This window comes from Coregonus clupeaformis, chromosome 13 (genome assembly GCF_020615455.1).
Source record: "Coregonus clupeaformis isolate EN_2021a chromosome 13, ASM2061545v1, whole genome shotgun sequence".
In the NCBI taxonomy this organism is placed as follows: Eukaryota; Metazoa; Chordata; class Actinopteri; order Salmoniformes; family Salmonidae; genus Coregonus; species Coregonus clupeaformis.
The window spans coordinates 34667670-34676624 of NC_059204.1; positions in this window are offsets into that span (position 1 = coordinate 34667670).

Here is an 8955-nt window from a genome sequence, read left to right on the forward strand (position 1 = left end):
GGCCCTTAAGGTGTGGAGGCATTGGCTTGAGGGGGCTCAACACCCTTTCCTCATTTTGACTGACCATCGGAACCTGGAGTACATCCGGGCAGCTAGGAGACTGAACCCTCGCCAGGCTCGGTGGAACATGTTTCTAGCCAGGTTCGTATTTAAGATCACGTACATCCCTGGGTCCCAGAACAGTAAGGCAGACGCTCTGTCCCGGCGGTATGACACAGAGGAGAGGTCCGTTGAGCCTACTCCCATACTACCGGCGTCTTGTCTAGTGGCACCGGTTGTGTGGGAGGTCGATGCTGAAATCGAGCGGGCGTTGCGTGCCGACCCTAGCCCTCCACAGTGTCCTGTGGGTCGGACGTACGTTCCGCTCGAGGTTCGGGATCGACTCATTTACTGGGCTCACACGTCACCCTCCTCTGGACATCCGGGTATTGGCCGGACAGTGCACTGTCTTAGCACTAAGTACTGGTGGCCAACGTTAGCCAGGGATGTGAGGGTTTATGTCTCCTCCTGCTCGGTGTGCGCCCAGTGTAAGGCGCCCAGACACTTGCCCAGGGGTAAGTTACAACCCCTGCCCGTTCCACAACGACCCTGGTCCCACCTCTCGGTGGATTTTGTGACAGACCTTCCCCCCTCTCAGGGGAATACCACCATCCTGGTCGTTGTGGACCGGTTCTCTAAGGCCTGTCGTCTCCTCCCTATGTCGGGTCTTCCTACTGCCCTACAGACCGCTGAGGCATTATTTACCCACGTCTTCCGGCATTACGGGGTACCCGAGGATATAGTGTCTGATCGAGGCCCCCAGTTCACCTCCCGAGTCTGGAGATCGTTCATGGAGCGTTTGGGGGTCTCGGTGAGCCTTACCTCGGGGTACCACCCGGAGAGCAATGGGCAGGTAGAACGAGTGAACCAGGATGTGGGTAGGTTTCTGAGGTCGTATTGCCAGGACCGGCCGGAGGAGTGGGCTAGGTACATTCCCTGGGCAGAGATGGCCCAAAACTCTCTCCGCCACTCCTCCACCAACCTCTTTCCAATGTGTGTTAGGGTACCAGCCGGTTCTGGCACCATGGCAGCAGAGCCAGATCGAGGCCCCTGCGGTGGATGAGTGGGTGAGGCGCTCGGAGGAGACGTGGAACGCTGCACACGTCCATCTGCAGCGGGCCATCCGTCAACACAAGGCGAGCGCCGATCTCCACCGCAGTGAGGGGCCGGTGTACGCTCTCGACCAGAAACCTGCCCCTCCGCCTGCCCTGCCGGAAGCTGGGTCGGCGGTTTGTGGGGCCTTTTAAAGTCCTGAGAAGATTGAACGAGGTGTGTTATAGGTTACAACTGCCTATTGAGTATAAGAATATTAACCCCTCGTTCCATGTGTCTCTTCTCAGGCCGGTGGTAGCTGGTCCACTCCAGGAAGGTGAGATAGGAGAGACTCCTCCGCCCCCACTGGACATCGAGGGGGCTCCGGCGTACACCGTTTGGTCCATCTTGGACTCGAGACGTCGGATGGGGGGTCTGCAGTATCTCGTGGAGTGGGAGGGGTACGGCCCGGAGGAACGGTGCTGGGTGCCGCGGAGGGACATCCTAGACCCGTCTCTCCTGTCGGAGTTCCACCAGGGGCACCCCGCGCGCCCGGCTCCGTGTCCTCCTGGTTGTCCCGAGGCCGGGGTCGGCGCACGGCTGGAGCCGCGCGTCAAGGGGGGGGGGGGGTACTGTCACGGTTTCGGCCGAGGCTGCTCCTCCTCCTTGCTCGGGCAGGCTTCGGCGGTCGTCGTCCCCGGAGTACTAGCTGCCACCGTTGTATGTTTCGATGTTCGTTTGGTTTTGTCTAGTTGTTGTACACCTGTTCCCTGTTAGTGTGATTATGTACCCTTTATATGTTCCATTAGTTTGTCATGTGTTGTGTGTAATTGTTTTCACTTGTCGTTTGGTGCAGTGCTGTTTGCCAGTCGCTCATTTTGTACCGTCGCACTGTTGTTTTGTGCGCAGTCGGTTTTGGAGTGTTTTACGCACTGTGGCGTATTGTTCGCCTCCGGGTTGGTTAGACCCGTTTTGTTATTTTGGTTTATGCAAGTAAAGTCTGGTTTGACTTAGCTCCTGTGTTCGACTATTTACTAAACAACTACTGATTTAGAACCACTGAGTTACCGCAAGTCAGCACAAAGACAACAGGAGCACTGCCTCCACTATTCCAGCACCGTTTCAACTTAAACATTGAAACGTCATCAAATCAACAAGACTATATGCTTAGTTTAATACATTGAAAACAAACTTAATGATACCTAAAACAACGTAGTCCAATCAATGTTGCTAAATATCATGTGGCTGTCCATGGTACTGATTTCTGTCTGTGTGCCTATGTGTGTGTGTGCGTGCGTGCGTGCGTGCTACTTGTAGACTAGTTGAATGCCAATGCCATCCTCCTCTCTTTCATGTTGGCAATACGGTCTATGGCGAGGGTCATACAGTACGCTTTTAGTTTTTGTTGTCATAGCCTACGTAGCAAAAATGCTTCCTAGCCTTAACTTCCTCGCATGGGCAACAATGAACCAGCTAAGTAAGCTAGCTAGTTAATGTGAGCCTACTAGGCTACATCTAGGCTACATATTGAACTTTAATCGTCTAAGGCCAGTGGCACAATTAATTTATGGTTAGATCAGAATCGCCTTCATAATCATTGGCCTGTGCAGAGAATTAAGTCAAAACCCCAAGTCCAAATGCCCATCTCCATCCATGGCTTAGGAAAGGGCCGATTTAGCAAGCTAGCTATTGCAGGACATCAACACAAGCAGACCAGAAACATACACGTTTTTCTGACAATTACAATTTGCTTAGGATGTGATTTGATTGGCGTGAAGCCAAATCCAAACTGGCCTCACTTGGGGGGCGTTTTGCTGTACCAGGACAACCCACAGTTGAGCTCAGCTCAACGCTGATTGGCTAATTATTATTACATTTTTTATCAAGGGAGGCCAAATGCTTGCTGGCATCAATCAATCAAATGCTACGCGGAAACATGCCATACTCGTTTGGTCCAGACAGACATCAGATACATCTATTTCCCTCGCTCTGATTATTTCTCCGGTGAGGTTCAGCCACTTGTGAATTTATGGAAAATTATGAAAACACAGAAAGAGACGAAAGATAAATTATTTAATAATTAAAAACATTTTATTGGTCAAATATTTGGGGAAGCCTGGCTTCCCTTGTCATCGATGAATACATGCCACTGCTTCTGCAGTAAAACCTTGTACACCCAAGTACTTCTCTGGAGCTGCCACCACAACAATTATTTTCTGTGATTTACGTTTCATTTCTGTGGTACAGCTGATAACCATGGCAATGAATGCTAAGAAGCCAAACTTACTGAAGCACAAATTCGTATCACTCTGTATTGGCCTAGGCCTACTACACACCCTTGACCCATCATCCTCTACTCTCTTCACTGCCTCAGCATACGACACGTTCTGTTCTACTCTGACCCTGGAAGTCTCAACCTGTCTCTCTCGCACCGGGCACTTCTGAACCCCAGCAACATGGGCACCCCCACAATTGACACATACAGCATTTTCCACCAATACTACACATTCCTTTGTCCCATGCCCTCCTGCATACTTCTCACATCTCAGAATTGCCATCTGAAACACCTTAGTGTGTTTGGCACAAAGGCTTTCACTGGATAACTGACATATCCTAACATGACTTTATCAGGTAAATACTCTGCTTCAAAACTCAAAAAGGCCAGACAATGTCGTCTCAGTTTCACACACTCGCCACCGGGTCTGCGTCGCACCAAACGGCGGCCGTCACAGACACAGGGAATTTTCAATTTCAGTTGCTCCACCTCAACACTTATCTCCACCCCAGTAATCACTCCTTTCAAAGGCACCCTGCTCCGGAGAGCAAAGCAAGTTACAGGTCTTGTCCCTAGTCGCGTGACACGAAGCGCTAGCTCCCTCTGGACTGAAGAAACACAGAAAATCATAAAAGTCCACTTTGAGCTAATTTCACCGATATAACAGTACCCAACTTCTTTTCTACACAGCCTGAGACTACATATGGATCAGCCAAACGGCAAGGATCCACTTTCTCCAAAAATGTAACTCCCACTGTGCCCAAATCATCCTTTGCATGACCATCAGGCGAGGCTGTCACGAGTTACAAAGCCAGAACCCAGAAGCAGACCAGGACAAGGTAAGTTGAAACGAAGGTGAGTGTTTATTTACAAATTCAAGAGTGATGCTGAATAGTCCAGGGAACAGAGCGGGCGGCGTTGATTAGTTGTTGGGGGTGCAGTGGTTGATCCCATCATGGCTCGGCAGCCGCCGACCACCAGGCAGAGGTTGGATGAAGGTCCCGGATGAGTGACTGCAGATGGAACAAAACGGAGGTAAGTAAACAACAAACCAACAAGGTGCAAAACAACAAAACTAACGCTAGACGCTCTAAGACTGATACTCTGGTAAACCTACTGTTCATGGCTAACGATCCGGCAGGGAATGGATGTTAGGCCAGAGCCTAAGAAGGGTGATGATCAGGACCAGGTGTGCAGATTGCTGATGGGATGCAGGTGCGGAAATCAAGAGAGCTCCCCGGAGCGTTCCAGAACCCTCGGGAAACTGGAGATCACGAGCAGAAAAACTAGTCCACAGACAGGACCCGACTCAGACTGCCGGGATCGTTACAGAGGCGGTCTTCACCAGACCTGCCACCACTGGTAATTCATCCTCACTCTCGTCAGGTTCAATTTCTGAGCCATCAGAGACCACAGAATACGGTTTGTGCCATTCTTCCTCAACACACATCTACCCACTGCACTCGGCTCTTCTCCTTCTCTGTCCATAACCACCTCTATCCGTTTACAAAGCTCTTGCCGCGCCTTCATCCGCTGTATTTGTGTGTATATATATACACACACAAATCAATATATATAGATTTTTTTATTTTTATAAAAAAATTAATATATATTTAACCTTTATTTAACTAGGCAAGTCAGTTAGGAACAAATTCTTATTTACAATGATGTCCAAACCCGGACGACGCTAGGCCAATTGTGCACCGCCCTATGGGACTCCCAATCACGGCCGGATTGTAATACAGCCTGGAATCGAATAGGCCCCATGTAGCTCAGTTGGTAGAGCATGGCGCTTGCAACGCCAGGGTTGTGGGTTCATTTCCAACGGGGGGTGGCAGTATGAAAAAATTTATGCACTCACTAACTGTAAGTCGCTCTGGATAAGAGCGTCTGCTAAATGACTAAAATGTAAAATGTAGTGCCTTAGACCGCTGTGCCACTCGGGAGCCCCCTCTTCCGAGTATTGCTTGCAGAGCACACACTGATGGTGTTTCTCCAAAACCCAACTTCTGTTCTCTGGCCTCTCCATGCTTCTCTTCTATCTTTACAACTTTTTCACTCTGGGCTGCATGTCTCAGAGGACACGTCTTAGCGAAGGGTCTTCTTCTTCTTCTTCAGTGGGGTTTATTGGCAGTTGGCATCCAACATTATGGTGCATTAACGGCACCTACCGTACTGGAATGTGGGCCAGAGACAGGGAGAAACTAAATCAAATCAAATCCAATTTTATTGGCCACATGCGCCGAATACAACAGGTGCAGACATTACAGTGAAATGCTTACATACAGCCCTTAACCAACAGTGCATTTATTTTTTATAAAAAAAGTAAAATAAAACAACAAAAAAGTGTTGAGAAAAAAAAGAGCAGAAGTAAAATAAAATAACAGTAGGGAGGCTATATATACAGGGTGCAGAGTCAATGTGCGGGGGCACCGGCTAGTTGAGGTAGTTGAAGTAATATGTACATGTGGGTAGAGTTAAAGTGACTATGCATAAATATTTAAAAGAGTAGCAGCAGCGTAAAAAGATGGGGTGGGGGTGGGGGGCAGTGCAAATAGTCCGGGTAGCCATGATTAGCTGTTCAAGAGTCTTATGGCTTGGGGGTAGAAGCTGTTGAGAAGTCTTTTGGACCTAGACTTGGCACTCCGGTACCGCTTGCCGTGCGGTAGCAGAGAGAACAGTCTATGACTAGGGTGGCTGGAGTCTGACACCGCCTGGTATAGAGGTCCTGGATGGCAGGAAGCTTGGCCCCAGTGATGTACTGGGCCGTACGCACTACCCTCTGTAGTGCCTTGCGGTCGGAGGCCAAGCAGTTGCCATACCAGGCGGTGATGCAACCAGTCAGGATGCTCTCGATGGTGCAGCTGTATAATTTTTTTAGGATCTGAGGACCCATGCCAAATCTTTTCAGTCTCCTGAGGGGGAATAGTCTTTGTCGTGCCCTCTTCACGACTGTCTTGGTGTGGCTGGACCATGATAGTTCGTTGGTGATGTGGACACCAAGGAACTTGAAGCTCTCAACCTGTTCCACTACAGCCCCGTCGATGAGAATGGGGGCGTGCTCAGTCCTCTTTTTTTCCCTGTAGTCCACAATCATCTCCTTTGTCTTGGTCACGTTGAGGGAGAGGTTGTTATCCTGGCACCACACGGCCAGGTCTCTGACCTCCTCCCTATAGACTGTCTCATCGTGTTCGGTGATCAGGCCTATCACTGTTGTGTCATCGGCAAACTTAATGATGGTGTTGGAGTCGTGCCTGGCCATGCACTCATGGGTGAACAGGGAGTACAGGAGGGGACTGAGCACGCACCCCTGAGGGGCCCCTGTGTTGAGGATCAGTGTGGCAGATGTGTTGTTACCTACCCTTACCACCTGGGGGCGGCCCGTCAGGAAGTCCAGGATCCAGTTGCAGAGGGAGGTGTTTAGTCCCAGGATCCTTAGCTTAGCGATGAGCTTTGAGGGTACTATGGTGTTGAATGCTGAGCTGTAGTCAATGAATAGCATTCTCACGTAGGTGTTCCTCTTGTCCAGGTGGGAAAGGGCAGTGTGGAGTGCAATAGAGATTGCATCATCTGTGGATCTGTTGGGGCGGTATGCAAATTGGAGTGGGTCTAGGGTTTCTGGGACAATGGTGTTGATGTGAGCCATGACCAGCCTTTCAAAGCACTTCATGGCTACAGATGTCAGTGCTACGGGTCGGTAGTCATTTAGACAGGTTATCTTAGTGTCCTTGGGCACAGGGATTATGGTGGTCTGCTTGAAACATGTTGGTATTACAGACTCAGTCAGGGACATGTTGAAAATGTCAGTGAAGACACTTGCCAGTCGGTCAGCACATGCTCGGAGTACACGTCCCGGTAATCCGTCTGGCCCTGCGGCCTTGTGAATGTTGACCTGTTAAAAGTCTTACTCACATCGGCTACGGAGAGCGTGATCACATAGTCATCCGGAACAGCTGGAGCTCTCATGCATGCTTCAGTGTTGCTTGCCTCGAAGCGAGCATAGAAGTGGTTTAGCTCATCTGGAAGTCTTGTGTCACTGGGCAGCTAACGGCTGTGCTTCCCTTTGTAGTCTGTAATAGTTTTCAAGCCCTGCCACATCCGACGAGCGTCAGAGCCGGTGTAGTACGATTCAATCTTAGTCCTGTATTGACTCTTTGCCTGTTTGATGGTTCGTCGGACGGCATAGCGGGATTTCTTATAAGCGTCCGGGTTAGAGTCCCGCTCCTTGAAAGCGGCAGCTCTACCCTTTAGCTCAGTGCAGATGTTTCCTGTAATCCATGACGTCTGCTTGGGGTATGCACGTACGGTCACTGTGGGGCCGACATCATCGATGCACTTATTGATGAAGCCAGTGACTGATGTGGTGTACTCCTCAATGCTATCTGAAGAATCCCGGAACATGTTCCAGTCTGTGCTAGCAAAACAGTCCTGTAGCTTAGTATCTGCGTCATCTGACCACTTTTTTATTAACCGAGTCACTGGTGCTTCCTGCTTTAGTTTTTGCTTATAAGCAGGAATCAGGAGGATAGAGTTATGGTCAGATTTGCCAAATGGAGGGCGAGGGAGAGCTTTGTATGCGTCTCTGTGTGTGGAGTAAAGGTGGTCTAGAGTTTTTTTTCCTCTGGTTGCACATTTAACATGCTGGTAGAAATGAGGTAGAACGGATTTAAGTTTCCCTGCATTAAAGTCCCCGGCCACTAGGAGCGCTGCCTCTGGATGAGCGTTTTCCTGTTCACTTATGGCCTTATACAGCTCATTCAGTGCAATATTAATGCCAGCATTGGTTTGTGGTGGTAAATAGACAGCTATGAAAAATATAGATGAAAACTCTCTTGGTAAATAGTGTGGTCTACAGGCGAGCAAAACCTAGAGACTTCCTTAGTATTTGATTTTGTGCACCAGCTGTTGTTTACAAATATACACAGACCACCACCCCTTGTCTTACCGGAGTCAGCCGTTCTATCCTGCCAATGTAGCGTATAGCCCGCTAGCTGTATGTTGTCCATGTCGTCGTTCAGCCACGACTCGGTGAAACATAAGATATTACAGTTTTTAATGTCCCGTTGGTAGGATAACCGTAATCTTAGGTCATCCAATTTATTCTCAAATGATTGAAGATTGGCTAATAGGATTGATGGGAGAGGCAGTTTACTTGCTCGCCGTCGGATCCTTACAAGGCACCCCGACCTACGTCCACGATATCTCAGTCTCTTTCTCATGCAAATGACGGGGATTTGGGCCTTGTCGGGTGTCTGTAGGATATCCTTCGCGGCTGCCTCGTTGAAGAAAAAATCTTCGTCCAATACGAGGTGAGTAATCGCTGTCCTGATATCCAGAAGCTCTTTTTGGTTATAAGAGACGATGGCATAAACATTATGTACAAAATAAATTACAAATAACGCGAAAAAACAAACATAATAGTACAATTGGTTAGAGGGCTGTAAAACGGCAGCCATCTTCTCCGGCGCCATTAATATGGAGAATCCTACCTGCCAACCCTGTTTCTCTTAAAAAAGATAACAAAATATTTGAGACTATATCTAATGACGTTCTGCTCAATATACTCTTTAAACTAATTTCCTGTATCCCCTTCTCCCTCATACTAAATC